Below are 16,807 nucleotides of genomic sequence, written 5' to 3' on the forward strand. Positions count from 1 at the left end.
CTGCTCGACATGCCCGTGTCACAGCCCGTGTGCAAAAACCTGGACATTCTGTTTATGATGTCATCATTCATTTAGGAGCACGTGGCCAAGGCACACGCCCGCGGCCAAAGGCCATGCTCTCCACATGGCTGAGACACATGGCCGTGTCTCTACCTGTGTGTTTACTACCATGCATACTGCCCTAAAATTTTAGGTGCAGGGGACACACAGCCGTATAACACGCCCATGGGGACTGACCGTGTGACACATAAGGCCTAGACATATGCCCGTGTATCTACCCGTGTGGACCTTTTTGGAGGCTATTTCCCAAGCCCTTGGTCACCCTCAAACATCCATAAACACTAATATACTTCTCGGACATTTATCAGGGTATAAATGTACACTTTAAACCTTCTTGGCCAATGTCATACATGTTACTTCATGTCCCTATTTAACCTATATTAATATTACTTCTTTGTGTTAAGGTTAACATTTCAAAAATCTCATTTTATACTTGGCTCATTTATAACCCATACCAATTGTGACATAAACCATTCCCAAATGATTTGGCCACATTACACACGACCATTCATGGTATATCACATCAACCATCACATGAAACATTCGAGCATAAACATGCACAATTAGTAGGTTTACAACCTACATCAATATGAGTCATATCTCATGGTCATATACAAAATGAATAAACATATCGTTTAAGCCTTTACTTTGGCTAGCCAAATGACACATATAACAAAAATGACCAAGAATCCTATACATGCCATTATAACAAAATAAAAGTTTCTATATACCAAATCAAGACAAGTTGATAGTGTGATCGGAGCTCTAACTGTCTTCCAATCTTCACAAGTCCACGAGCTCTGTAAGACAAGGGAAAAGAGAGGGGGTAAGCATTAACATGCTTAGTAAGTTCAAATAACTGGAAAGTAAACTTACCAGTTGTTTAGCATACAACCATATTAGATATTCACTCTAACAAGTATAAAATAATCTCCCTATCACATACACTCGATCATCAAGTTAGTCTCATGTCAATACATTATAGCATTAATCTTAGATGAGCTCATCAGTTTAAGAAATTCCATTCTCATTTCTCATTTTAACCCCGTTGAATTTCTCGAAATCTCGATGGATATCTCATTTACCGTCATTTCATGCAAGTGATCATTTTAAGTATGCACTTCCGCGAACCTCGCTCTTACGGCAGGATTACCAGTCCAGTCTAAATCCCCTACAACGACATATACTCCTATGAGCTCAGATCTGAATTACCAGTCTAGGCTAAATTCAGATCCTAATCGGATTACCCTCCAGGCTAAATCCATTTCAGCATACATATTCTTCGGGAGGCTAGATCACTTTAGGATAACTCGTCCGGGCTAGATCCGTTTTACGGTCAATTCATTTCCAGAAAAATCCATCAGATATCCTTGTTATTCAACTGGGATAGTTTATCAACTTTTCATTAACACAATATTTTTCATACATTATCTCATAACGAATAGCAATATTATAATTCATACATGAATATACATTTTTAATGTATTTAAATAGTCTACATTCTAGTTACACGAACTTACCTGGTAATCGTTTCGGATTCAAATTTTGGTTACTCCAAAACCTTTTGTTTTATCGGTCAACCTTCGGGATTGGTCTCTTGGGGTCTATATAAGCAACAATAAGTTATTAATACCTCATATTACTCATTTTCAGCATAAAACTCAACACCAGACGAAATGACCATTTTGCCCCTAACCTTTTACAACTTTTACAATTTAGTCCCTAAATTCGTATAATGAAATGTATGTAATTTTCTTGGTTACCCAAGCCTAGCTGAATATTTTTCATACTTATAGTAGCCAACATTTCCCTTCATTTCACATTTTTCTACCCATTTTTACAACTTTTACAAAATGGTCCTTTAAGCCATTTCCATGAAAATCTACTTAGTAAAAGTTGTTTACTATCCTTTAAGCTCTCCTATTCCTCTATAAACCATCAAAACACAAGCATCTCATGCATGGGTAAATTTCTAACCATGAACCCTAGCTTAAAATATGGGTAGAAATAAATAGAGCATGTTACGAGGATCTTAAAAATACGAAGAACATTAAAAACGGGGCTAGGGAGCACTTACTATTGAGCTTCAAAATGTTGAAACCCTAGCTATGGAGAACATACAAATTTCGGCAGCTATGGGGAAGGAGATGGCTGATTTTAGTTTTCATTTTCCCTTTTTATTAATTTTATTACCAAATAACCAAAATGCCCCTCCATACTAAACTTTCAAATTTTTCCATACATGCCCATTTTTGTCCAAAAACTTAGAAATTGAGAAAATTGCTATTTAAAACCTCCTAATTAATAATCCAAATCAATTTCATACAAATTTCTTCTAGAACCCAAGTTTTGCAATTTATTCAATTTGGTCCCTAATTTCCAATTTGACACCTTATACTTGGAACTTCTTCATGAAACTTTAACATATGCTTATTTTCATATCCCGGGCCTCATAATAATCATAAAAAAATTATTTTAACATCGAATTTATGGGCCTGAAACCACCATTTCGACTAGGCTCAATTTCGAGATGTTACAAAACTTGTATTTATGTGAACACTAGGAGAAATATACATGCGAACCTATCTGTTAATTATATGAAAACTTACATGTGTATTATGTGAACCCTCTATTTGTTAGCAAGCGAACCCTAGGTGTTTATTTATGCAAATTGTATATAGCATGCAACCCCCTTTTATATACAAACCCTATCTGCGAACATGTATGTATGTGCTAAGATAAACTAGGCCTATTAATTCACAAGTAGATATTGAGTATGTGACACAGTTTTTAAACTCGTACAAATTATATGTGTATGTGAAATTGATGAGAATAAATGCATGAACACATGCCATTAAATGTTAGTATATGATAATAAATATGCTTGTTAAGCATAGTATCGGACGTTGATAATGTGTAACACCCCCTAACCCCGAACCGTCACCGGAACAGAGTTACGAGGCATTACCGGACGTATCAGACAACTTATGAATAATTCACAAATAAAATAACATTCTTAGCATAATTTAGTTACTAAATCCCTATATTGAACTCTCAAAGTCTAAAGCATACATTTAAGTGAAATGGACTCGTTTAAGTACTCCAATTTTTTTTTTATAAATTTCGACAGCATTTCTGCTTATTTTTACATAAAACCCCCTGCAATTAAAACCGTATCCATTTCAAACATAACCAATTCAACCAATTTATTTCACACATTCATTCTCTATTCTAATTACCTTCTAACTAACTTAATCAATATAATATTAATTTAAATTTATCATTGTACTAATTAAATTGAAATGGATAAACTTTTTCATTATAATTCTTAGACTTGTAAAACTAACATTTTAAATCATTTATATTCAAAATATAATAACTTTTATACACATCCTATGTACATGCCATATTACTAAAAGAAAATATACATCACCAAAAGTTTGCTGAAGTCGGGTCTGACTTTGGATGCTGGTTCAGTACTTGACTTCTGCAACCTACGCACGGAAACAACCGTACGCTGAGTATGCATATACTCAGTGGTATCACTATAATTCAGTTTATAATTAAATACATTAAATCACACACAAACTTTTACATTACAATCATCATCACTTAATGAACAATTCAATCTTTTTTTTATTTTATTATTCGATTATATATATACCATTCTTATTTCTTTGTTTCAATTCTCAACTTTCACATATGTCATATCTTTCAAATTTAGTTTTATTAGTAGATTTATTTCATTTGCCCCTATTAACTTGACTCGGACTCGGCGGATACACGGATTCCAACCAACACACCAGTACGGCGCAATGTGCCTTAACGGTACACAGTACCTAATCAGCAATCAGTAACGGTAGCAGTAGCAGTAACAGTAACAGTATTCAACACACAAAGTGCTGAATCTGTAATAGTAACGGTAACAGTATTCGACACACAAAGTGTCAAATCGGTAACAGTAACGGTAACAGTAACAGGAGTCGGCACATAAGTGCCTGATCAGTAAGCCGACATAAACCCGTACTCTTCCATATCCTATGGCATGCCAACTATATCCGACTAGCCCGACTAGTTAATAGGGTATTCAAATCATTTTTCAGTACAATTTCCATTTCGTTTCAACATTAATTATAATTTATTATTTTGATCAATTTTCACAGTAATACTGTAATTCACTTTATTAGAAATTTTACAGTTCAATACAGTATACGTAACATTATTCAGTAATTTCACAGTTCAATTCAGTATTCAAAACAATATTCAGTATCCCATAATTCAATTCAGTATCAATCTCAATTTTAATACCCAATCACAAATTTTATCAGTTCATTAAATACTTACCTTAAAATACTTACCACACATTCATATTAAATTAGACACATATTAATTATAAAGCTTGAGTTATAATGATACAAACCAGAATTTTCTTCGGATTTAATCCTCAACGATCTTTCCTTTTTCTTTTTAGGCCGATGCTTCAGGCTCGATATTAGCTACGAGCAATTAAAATAATTTCACAATTATTAGCATAACACAATTTAAATGCTGAAATTTTTATCTAACTTTTACTTTAATTCCAATTTAATCCCAACTAAACCTATATATTTTTCTTTCTCAATTCATACCTTTTTGCTACTCAATTTCTTGCCAAACTCACATCTAATTACTTAATTTTTATCATATTTTCATAATTTCGAATTTATTTCAATTTAATCCCTAAAACTCAAAACTTATAGCTTAGTTTACAATTCAATCCTTTATTCAATTCTAATCAAATTTTCTATCAAATAAACCCCCAATTCCATCATTTGTTCAGCATAACTCATGTTTAGAAATCTACTATCTTTCAAAATTTCAATATAAATCATGACATATTTTTCTTAGAACTCCAAAAACTTAAAAATTACAAGAAAAAGGATTAAATTGGCTTACCAATTTAATTTTGAACCTTGAAACCTAAATTTTCCTTTCTTCTTTCTCCCCTTGTTTCTTCTCTGTTTTCGTTTTCATTTATGTTTCTTTTAACTCATTTGTTTCTTTTATATATAATAATATAATATAATATAATATAATATAATATAATATAATATAATATAATATAATAATATACTTAATTGTTAAACAAATATATATATTTTAATCAATAAAATCTTTGATATTTTTTTCCACGTTAAACCGCCTCAGCTATAGGAAATGATTTATTTCCTCTTTAGTCCTTCTAGTTTTTCTTTAATCTATAATTAAACTTTTACCCTTATTCAATTTAATCATTTTTGCTAATTACTCTAAATTAAGATAAATTTACGTAATTAAAACCTAATTAGACACACCACTAGACTCATAAATATTTTTAATAATTATTTTCAAACTTATTTCACTAAGACGAAGGCCCGATAACACATTTTCTGGTGCCTACGGATTTTGGGTCGTTACATTTTCTACCCCCTTAAAAGAATTTCGTCCTCGAAATTTTACCTGAAAATAAGTGAGGATACTGTGATCACATAGTTTCCTTCAGTTCCCATGTTGCTTCTTCTACACTATGGCTTCTCCACAGTACTTTTACCAGAGGGACTCATTTGTTTCTTAATTCTTTCACTTATCGAGTTAGTATTTGAACTGGTTTCTCTTTATATGACAAATCTGGTCTAATCTCAATGTTTTCCAGAATCTGAATTACTCGCTCAAATTGCCCATCAGTCTGTGGATGAAATGCTGTACTGAAATTAAGTTTAGTACCCAAAGACTCATGTAACTGTTTCCAGAATCTCGATGTAAACCGAGGATCTCGATCAGAAATTATAGAAGCTGGTATACCATGCAACCTTATAATTTCTCGAATATAGACCTCTGCAAGTTTTTGAAGTGACCAATCCGTTCTGACAGCTATAAAATGAGCCGATTTTGTGAGTCGATCAACTATTACCCATATAGCATTTTTCTTACTTATAGACAATGGCAATCCCGTAATGAAATCCACCGTAACACGATCCCATTTCCATTTTGAAATAGTAATCGGCTGTAATAATCCAGTAGGAACCTGATGCTCTGCTTTCACCCGCTGACAAACTAAACATTTACTAACATATTCAACTATATATTTTTTCATCCCTGGCCACCAGTACAATTCTCGTAAATTACGGTACATCTTTGTGCCTCCAGGGTGTAAAGCAAATGGATCGTCATGTGCTTCTCGAAGAATTAATTCTTTAATCTCTAAATTGATTGGAATACAAATCCAATCTCGGTATCTCAAACAATCATGCTCATCAATACTAAAATTCTCTGCTGTGTCGCTCTGAACCATTTCTTTTTTCTTCATTAGCTTATCATCTTCTAATTGAGCTGACTTGATTCGTTCAAACATTACTGGTTTAATTCTTAATTCAGCCAATAAACATCCATCATCACTAATATTGAGCTATGCAAACATCGCTCGTAATTCAATTGCTGCTTTCCTACTCAATGCATCAACTACCACGTTAGCTTTACCTGGATGGTAACCAATAACACAATCATAATCTTTTAGAAGTTCTATCCATCGACGCTGCCTCAAACTCAACTCTTTTTGTGATAGAATATACTTGAGACTTTTATGATCTGTATAAATGTAACATTTTTCACCGTATAAATAATGTCTCCATATTTTCGAAGCAAAGATCACAGCTGCTAATTCCAGATCATGTGTCGGATAATTACGTTCATGTGGTTTCAATTACCAAGAAGCATAAGCTATCACTTTCCCATTTTGCATCAATACACACCCGAGCCCATTTAAAGAAACATCGCTATACACAATAAAATCTTTTCCTGATTCTGGTAAAGTTAAAACTGGTGCCTCTATCAGCATCTGCTTCAATTTCATAAAGCTTTCTTGACATTGATCATTCCAGGCAAACGGAACATTCTTTTGCAATAAATTTGTCATCGGTAAAGCTATTTTTGAAAATCCATTCACAAACCTTCGATAATACCCAGCTAATCCAAGAAAACTACGTACCTCTGACACATTTCTGGGAGTCTTCCACTGAACGATTGCTTCAATCTTCTTTGGATCCACTCTAATTCCATCTGCTGATACCGCATGACCAAGAAATACCACCTCTGATAACCAAAATTCGCATTTACTCAATTTCCCATACAACTGTTTCTTTTGTAACGTTTGTAAAACAATTCGGAGATACTGCTCGTGTTCAGATTCGGACTTTGAATATACCAAAATGTCATCAATAAAAACTACCACAAACTGATCCAAGTGCGGCTGAAAAATTCAATTCATAAGATCCATAAAAGCAGCTGGGGAATTTGTTAACCCAAATGGCATCACTAAGAACTCGTAATGACCATATCTTGTACGAAAAGTTGTTTTCGGTACATCACTTTCTTTCACTTTTAGCTGATAGTAGCCTGATCCTAAATCAATCTTTGAAAATACTGAAGCTCATTTCAATTGATCAAATAAATCATCAATACGTGGTAATGGATATTTATTTTTGATTGTCACCTTGTTCAATTGCCGATAATCAATACACAATCGCATCGAACCATCTTTCTTTTTAACAAATAACACTGGAGCTCCCCACGGTAAGGTACTAGGTCGTATAAAACCTTGTTCTAGTAAATCTTACAGTTGTACCTTCAACTCTTTCAATTTAGTGGGAGACATACGATATGGAGGTATCAACACTGGATCTGTACCCAGGTATACTTCAATTGCAAATTGTAACGCCCCCACGCCCGAGACCGTCGCCGGAGTCGAGTATGAGGTGTTACTAAGCTTAATTTAACATATTTAGAACTTTGGATTATTTATTTCTACATTCACAGCTTTTAAGCTACTTGCATCACAGTCACAACAAAAATCATATCTCGAGTTACGAAACTCGAAATCAAGATCCGTAAATTTTCCCTAAATCTAGACTCATATACCTATCTACTAATTTTTTTCTAGAATTTTTGGTTGGGCCAATTAGTACAGTTTATTAGTTAAAGTTACCCCTGTTTCAGGACTTGACTGGTCTGATCTCTGTTTACTACGAACCACATTTCTCTCTGTAAAAAATCCATATGACTATAAGGTTTGTTTCTAATGAAACTAGACTCAATAAGGATTCTGAGAATATAAAATAAACTACCTAATTATATCTTTACAATTTATGGTGAATTTCTAAAGTTGGAACAGGGGATTCAGAAACTGCTATGACCCTGTTTCACTAAAATTCAAATATCTTGTAACATATAATTCCTTTACCTGTTTCATTTGTTTCATGTGAAACTAGATATAATAAGATTCAATTTGATATGTATTCCATCACCAAGTTCAATTTATATGATTTTTAGTAAATTTTTAAACTCGTGTCAGTGTTGCTGTAGTATTCTGTTTATGGCAAATTTCATCCCTTTTATGAGTTTTTATGCACTAAGTATCTTAATAATTTTCCTTAACATCAAATATAATCTAAACTAAATATTTTCATAATTTATCATTATCAAGCATTTCCTCAACCATTCCATCACCATACCATAAGATCATTTACACACAAAAAAGTATATTGCTATACATGCCATACTTAAATTTACAAGCCATTACCAAAAGTCTTCCGGATAGTGTGACTGAGCCTTCGACCTATCCCGACTCCTGAGCTGGCTTGTCCAAAACTACAATGAGTAAGAAGAAGGGAGTAAGCATAAATGCTTAGTAAGTTCATATGCAAATAATAAGTAACATAACAAACAGTCATACCAATCAACATTAGCATGTATCACTAAAACACATATCACATTTTTAATCATTTTTCATCATCTTATTACCTTATCGTGGTTGTATCAATACTCAACCCGAGGGTTAAATACATACCTGTCCAAAATAACCATTTCACATCACTCACCAATACTTCTCTTTACATCTCGAATATTTCTCCATTGAGTAGAACTTTACCCGTTGAACACATCGGAATATAATTCGGATACATGGATAACTTGCACATAAGTGCCATATATGCAATCAAGCAATCATGTAACCCGCCCATAAGCGAACTCGGACTCAACTCAACGAGCTCAGGCGTTCGCATCCATAAGTGAACTCGGACTCAACTCAACGAGTTCGGATTCCTAGTTACATCTCACGAACTCGGACTCAACTCAACGAGTTCGGACATTCGCATCCATAAGTGAACTCGGACTCAACTCAACGAGTTCGGATGCTCAATCATCCTAGTGACATGTCACTTGTATCCTAATCTATTCCTAAGGTTCAAACGGGATTTTTCTCGAACACTTATCCTTGCCGTCTTCCGTAGAATGCCGAAATCAATACTCGGTAACAATTATATTTAACAAGTAGCTTACATAATTTACATATTATTTGAAATTAACCACAAAGCATACATTTCATAATGAAATTCAGAATAACACATAATTAATATCAATAACTTAAAAATAACAATTATGCTACATTACTTACACATGAACTTACCTTGGTACCAAAATACAAAGATTTTGCAATTTAGTCCACAATCTTTTCTTTTCCTCGATTGAGGTCGATTCCACGTCTTTCTTGATCTAAAATAACACATTTAGCTTATTTAATACTCACATTATCAAATTAATCCTTAACTCAAATTTTGGCAAAATTACAATTTTACCCCTAAACTTTTGCATATTTACATTTTTGCCCCTAGGCTCGGGATTAAAATTTATTCCTTATTCTTATGTTTTACAACATGCTGATCACTTTTCTCTTCTATGGCAACATCAAATTCTCACTCTAACATGTACTTGTGACTATTAGGTATTTTTACCGATTAAGCCCTTTTACTCGTTTTTGCTTAAAATCGAGTAGTACAAGTTGTCTAACATAATTTAAAACTTCATATTCTATCATAAAACATCAAAATACACAAATTTCACCTATGGGTATTTTTCCAAATATAAACCCTAGGTTAAATTATTGCTAACATAAGCTTTATCGAGTTACCGGGATCTCAAAATCGTAAAAATCATTAAAAACGGGGCTTGGAATCACTTACTATGGAGCTTGGAAGCTTGAAACAAACCCTAGCTATGGAGAACCCTTGAAATTTCGGCCTAATGAAGAAGATGGACAAAAATTGGCTTTTAATTTTGTTTTTAATTCATTTTAATAACTAAATGACCAAAATACCCTTACTACTAAACTTTTCAAAAATTCCTTCCATGTCCTAATTTTGTCCATGAACTTAAAATTGGTCAAATTTCTATTTAAGACCTCCTCATTAATATTCCAAAACAATTTCATACTAAAAACTTCTAGAATGCAAGTTTTGCAACTTATTCGATTTAGTCCCTACTTTCAATTTAAGCACTTTAGGCATAGAATTTCATCACGAAATTTTCACACAATCATGCAATCATATCATAAACCTAAAAATAATTATAAAATAATTATTTCTATCTCGGATTTATGGTCACGAAACCACTATTCCGATTAGGCCCTAATTCGGGATATTACACAAATTCTACTTCTCTGTCAGGTGGCAATCTCGGTAACTCTTTAGGGAATACATCTGGAAATTCATGTACAGTTCTAATCTAACTACACTGACTTCCGACTGAATCAGAATTAATAACATATGCCAGATATGCTGTACAACCTTTATGAAGCAACTTATTAATTTTAATTACTGATATGATTCGAGCTAACCCATTGGTATGAATTCCATTTACCTCAACACTATCACCATCTTCAGTCTGAACGCTAAATTTCTTTTTGTAACAGTCCAAAATTACCCCATGTTCAGCTAACCAGTCCATACCCAGTATAACATCAAAATCCCCAAAAGGCATTATTAATAAATCCACCGGAAAAGTTTGATCATATATCATTAGCGGGCATCTCGAGCACACCTGATTAACTAATATTGTTTGCCCCAATGGACTTTATACTTCTATTGAGACTTTAGACATTTCTGTTTTTAATTTCCCCAACTCTACTAATTTTGAATTAATATATGAGTGTGAAGATCCACGATCAATCAAAGTATAAATAGGCTCAGAATATAGTAAAAATATACCTGTCACTACATCGTGAGCATTTCCTTCTTCCCGGGTTCTGACTACATAAGCTCTAGCTGGAGCTCTAGCTTCAGATTGCTATGTAGCTATATCACTGCTTCTACCAACTCCTCCTCTCCTCGAAGCAGAACCTCCTCTGAACATTCCTCTACCTCTGGCAGTCGATACTGATCTCTGAGATGTGGCAGGTGTACTACTCTGAGTTCTTGGACAATCTTTAACAAAGTGTTCAGTAGAGCCACAGCGGAAACATCCTCCAGTTTTCTTCCAACATTCACCAAAATGTCTTTTCCCACAATAATTGCATTCAGGATTTTCACTTTCCCGGGGCGGAGCTTTTACACTACCGATAGAGACAGTAATCTGTTTTTCTCTGCTTCTGTCACCCCTATAAGACCGAAAGCTTGATCTCCAACCACTTTTTGATTCTCTGAATCTCTTCGGTAATGGATTAGAACTGGTAGTTCCTATACGTTTCCCAGTTGATTTACCCATTTCTGACTTTTTATCCAGGCCTAGTACTTGTTCTATCATTTTCGTCCGCTCAACCAAATCAACAAATTCAGTAATTCTGAGACTTACCAATTGAATCTTGATTTCATCTCGCAGTCCCCGTAGAAATCGTTTACAACTATCAGCCTCGGTTGGAACATATTCTGAAGCATACATGCTCAGTCTAGAGAACTCTCGCTCATAATCCAGTACTGACATATTACCCTGTTTCAGCACTAAAAACTCTTGTTTTTTCTCTTCGATGTACAATTCCCCAATATACTTCTTCTGAAATTCTTTTTGAAACAAGTTCCAGGATACCTGATCATCTGGCAAATGCCTAACCACAAATTCCCACCAGAGATACGCTTCTCTTTGTAACAGTGATACAGCGCATATCAGACTCTCTCGAGGGCTGCAGTCTAATTGTTGCAAAACTCTTTTTGTTATTTCCATCCAATTTTCAGCAGTGGACGAATCAACTCCTTTTAATCCCTGAAATTTCGTGGCACCATATTTTCGTAGCTCTTTAATCGGGGCCTGTCTGACAGTAGGTACAGATGTAGTAGCAGGTATAGTTCCTACTATATGCTGTAATGCATTAGTTATATCTCTTAACAGTTGTGAGGCATCTCTTTCTCTTCCTATGTTAAGAGGTTGATTATCTAACGGATTCACACTAGGTGTAGCAGATCCGATTTCTTCAAATTCTCGACTTCCAATATACATTTCCTGTTCAACATTATCCATTCTTTCATCTGACATTTTATCTATAAAAAAAATTAAATAAATATATTAGCATCCAAGAACCTGACTCAGTTTCAACTAAAATGTGGCATGTACTTCTAGACTCATTTACAAGCTTGATTTAGTCCAAGAATCGGCTAAACTTTAGCTCTGGTACCAACAATTATAACACCTCCTAACCCCGAACCGTCGCCGGAACAGAGTTACAAGGCATTACCGGACGTATTAGACAACTTACGAATAATTCACAAATAAAATAACATTCTTAGCATAATTTAGTTACTAAATCCCTATATTGAACTCTCAAAATCTAAAGCATACATTTAAGTGAAACGGACTCGTTTAAGTACTCCAATTTTTTTTATTTTTTTTTATAAATTTCGACAGCATTTCTACTTATTTTTACATAAAAACCCCTGCAATTAAAACCATATCCATTTCAAACATAACCAATTCAACCAATTTATTTCACACATTCATTTTCTATTCTAATTACCTTCTAAATAACTTAATCAATATAATATTAATTTAAATTTATCATTTTACTAATTAAATTGAAATGGATAAACTTTTTCATTATAATTCTTAGACTTGTAAAACTAACATTTTAAATCATTTATATTCAAAACATAATAACTTTTATACACATCCTATGTACATGCCACATTACCAAAAGAAAATATACATCACCAAAAGTTTGCTGAAATCGGGTCTGGCTTTGGATGCTGGTTCAGTACTTGACTTCTACAACCTACGCACGGAAACAACCATACGCTGAGTATGCATATACTCAGTGGTATTACTATAATTCAGTTTATAATTAAATACATTAAATCACACACATACTTTTACATTACAATCATCATCAGTTAATGAACAATTCAATCTTTTTTTTTTATTCGATTATATATATACTATTCTTATTTCTTTGTTTCAATTCTCAACTTTCACATATGCCATATCATTCAAATTTAGTTTTATCAGTAGATTTATTTCATTTGCCCCTATTAACTTGACTCAGACTCGGCGGGTACACGAATTCCAACCAACACACCAGTACGGCACAATGTACCTTAACGGTACACAGTACGTAATCAGCAATCAGTAACGGTTGCAGTAGCAGTAACAGTAACAGTATTCAACACACAAAGTGTTGAATTTGTAACAGTAACGGTAACAGTATTCGACACACAAAGTGTCGAATCGATAACAGTAACGGTAACAGTAACAGTAGTCGGCACATAAGTGTCTGATCAGTAAGCTGGCATAAACTCGTACTCTTCCATATCCTATGGCATGCCAACTATATCCGACTAGCCCGACTAGTTAATAGGGTATTTAAATCATTTTTCAGTATAATTTCCATTTCGAGTCAACATTAATTATAATTTATTATTTTGATCAATTTTCACAGTAATACTGTAATTCACTTCATTAGAAATTTTACAGTTCAATGCAGTATACGTAACATTATTCAGTAATTTCACAGTTCAATTCAGTATTCAAAACAATATTCAGTATCCCATAATTCATTTCAGTATCAATCTCGATTTTAATACCCAATCACAAATTTTATCAGTTCATTAAATACTTACCTTAAAATACTTACCACACATTCATATTAAATTAGACACATATTAATTATAAAGCTTGAGTTATAATGATACAAACCAGAATTTTCTTCGGATTTAATCTTCAACGATCTTTCCTTTTCCTTTTTGGGCCGATGCTTCAGGCTCGATATTAGCTACGAGCAATTAAAATAATTTCACAATTATTAGCATAATACAATTTAAATGCTGAAATTTTTATCTAACTTTTACTTTAATTCCAATTTAATCCCAACTAAACCTATATATTTTTCTTTCTCAATTCATACCGTTTTGCTACTCAGTTTCTTGCCAAACTCACATCTAATTACTTAATTTTTATCATATTTTCATAATTTCGAATTTATTTCAATTTAATCCCTAAAACTCAAAACTTATAGCTTAGTTTACAATTCAATCCTTTATTCAATTCTAATCAAATTTTCTATCAAATAAACCCCCAATTCCATCATTTGTTCAACATAACTCATGTTTAGAAATCTACTATCTTTCAAAATTTCAATATAAATCATGACATATTTTTCCTAGAACTCCAAAAACTTAAAAATTACAAGAAAAAGGATTAAATTGACTTACCAATTTAATTTTGAACCTTGAAACCTAAATTTTCCTTTTTCTTCTTTCTCCCCTGTTTCTTCTCTGTTTTCGTTTTCATTTATGTTTCTTTTAACTCATTTGTTTCTTTTATATATAATATAATATAATATAATATAATATAATATACTTAATTATTAAACAAATAAATATATATTTTAATCAATAAAATCTTTGATATTTTTTTCCACGTTAAACCACCTCAGCTATAGGAAATGGTTTATTTCCTCTTTAGTCCTTCTAGTTTTTCTTTAATCTATAATTAAACTTTTACCCTTATTCAATTTAATCCTTTTTGCTAATTACTCTAAATTAAGCTAAATTTACGTAATTAAAACCTAATTAGACACACCACTTGACTCATAAATATTTTTAATAATTATTTTCAAACTTATTTCACTAAGACGGAGGCCCGATAACACACTTTTCCGGTGCCCACGGATTTTGGGTCTTTACATAATGAGTACGATATGATGGGTATATGTGCATAATTTTATAAAATTGGGTATGGACGGAGGAGTTCCGTAGGAGACAGTGGTAATTTAAGTCCACACCAAAAGTTAGTACTGCACGAAATAGGTAGCAATGTCATTAAAACTGGATAAGCCAAGATGGTAGGTTAATAAACCACTAAATCAGGATGACCGAGATGATAGCTGTTGTAGTAAAAAGCCATCAAAATCGAGCAACCGAAATGGTAAGTTATTGTAGTAAAAGTCATCATCACAAATGAAAAGTGAACGACCATCGTCACTGGAAAAACAAATCCGGGATGGTCAGTTCTTTATATATGTGATGGTGTGTTGAGCAATGCTTGAGGGCGATTAGGATGCACGGGAGGGAAAATTTGCATTTACATTACATTATAAATATATTCTGTATATGCATTGATTTAATATTTGTTCCTTATATTATGTTTAAACTATTATTACGCTATAAATTAAATACATTACTGTTTGAATGATTATATATAATGATTTAAGACTAGTCTCACACAAAGCCGTTATAAGCTTATTCCCCTTTTGTTTATCTCTCAAGTAGCACAGAAAATTAGGACTCGGAATGGCATCGGAGGAACGTTGGGCTAGCAACTCATTTTTCATTATTATTATTCCAAAGTTATCTTTACTCGTTTTGTTTTTGGGATTGTAATTATCAATTATTTCTCTCTTTTATATCTAGGGTAAAGTTGTTTAGCTTATTTATTTTAAGGCATGACACTTAGCTAATACTCTAATATTTGCATGCTTTTTTATTTAAAAAACCATTACTTTAAATGTTTTCCGTTGCTTTACAAAATACTTAAAGTTTTGATAAGTCATTTCTTAAAAAATTTACCTCGTTTCCAAAGTCTTCACATTAATAATATTGCAATTGAATTTCTAAGTAAAGTTGGTTTAAATTAATGAACGTTTTACCTAAAAACAAAAGAGTGATTTTTCGTAACAAATCAATGCAAGTAAAAGAGAGGCTTTACAGGATCACCTCGGTGATCTAATGTAATACCTTCAACTTAGTTGAAACTCTTAAATCAGATTGGGGGTATTACATATTTAACCTAAGGAGTTCTCTACTAACATTTGAGGTCCAGGTTCAAGTCCACGCAATGACATTTTCATCCCTCAATTTTGTAATTTTTCAAAAAAATTATATATAATATTTTTCCAATGAAATTTGAAGAAATTATATAAATTCAAAAAATTAAAATTAAATAGTAAAAATTACATAATATTAAAAATATTGTAAAATAAAAAATATTACCAGTTAAAATAAATATTTCAGACTATTCTTCTGAAATTAAAATATTCGTTGAAAATAATTGTTGAAGAAAAATATATATTGATTTTGATCTTTTTGACTTCTATTTTTTTAAGAACTTAAAATAGTTTCTTCTTAGATATAAAAAAAATCATAAATAATTATTTTTATGAATGATTTTTCTTTTATATTTGTTTGAAATACTATTTTTTTAGTTAAATATTTAATAAAGAATAAAAAATCTTGATTATTTTTGTTAAAATTATTATAATTTAAATGTGATATGACATTTGTTAAAAATATCTTTTATACAAAATTTTGTACATTTTTTTAACATTTTGGAAAATTTTATTTTATCATTTAAGAAAATAGTTAATACTTTTATTTTTTTAAATTTTTATTTTTTTAAATTGTGTGTCTAAAAAAAGTTTAATGCCAATGTTGGCTTGCTAGTTGATTTAGGATTCATATCACACCTCCTAAGAAAATAA

This window comes from Gossypium hirsutum, chromosome A04 (genome assembly GCF_007990345.1).
Source record: "Gossypium hirsutum isolate 1008001.06 chromosome A04, Gossypium_hirsutum_v2.1, whole genome shotgun sequence".
Taxonomy (NCBI): domain Eukaryota; kingdom Viridiplantae; phylum Streptophyta; class Magnoliopsida; order Malvales; family Malvaceae; genus Gossypium; species Gossypium hirsutum.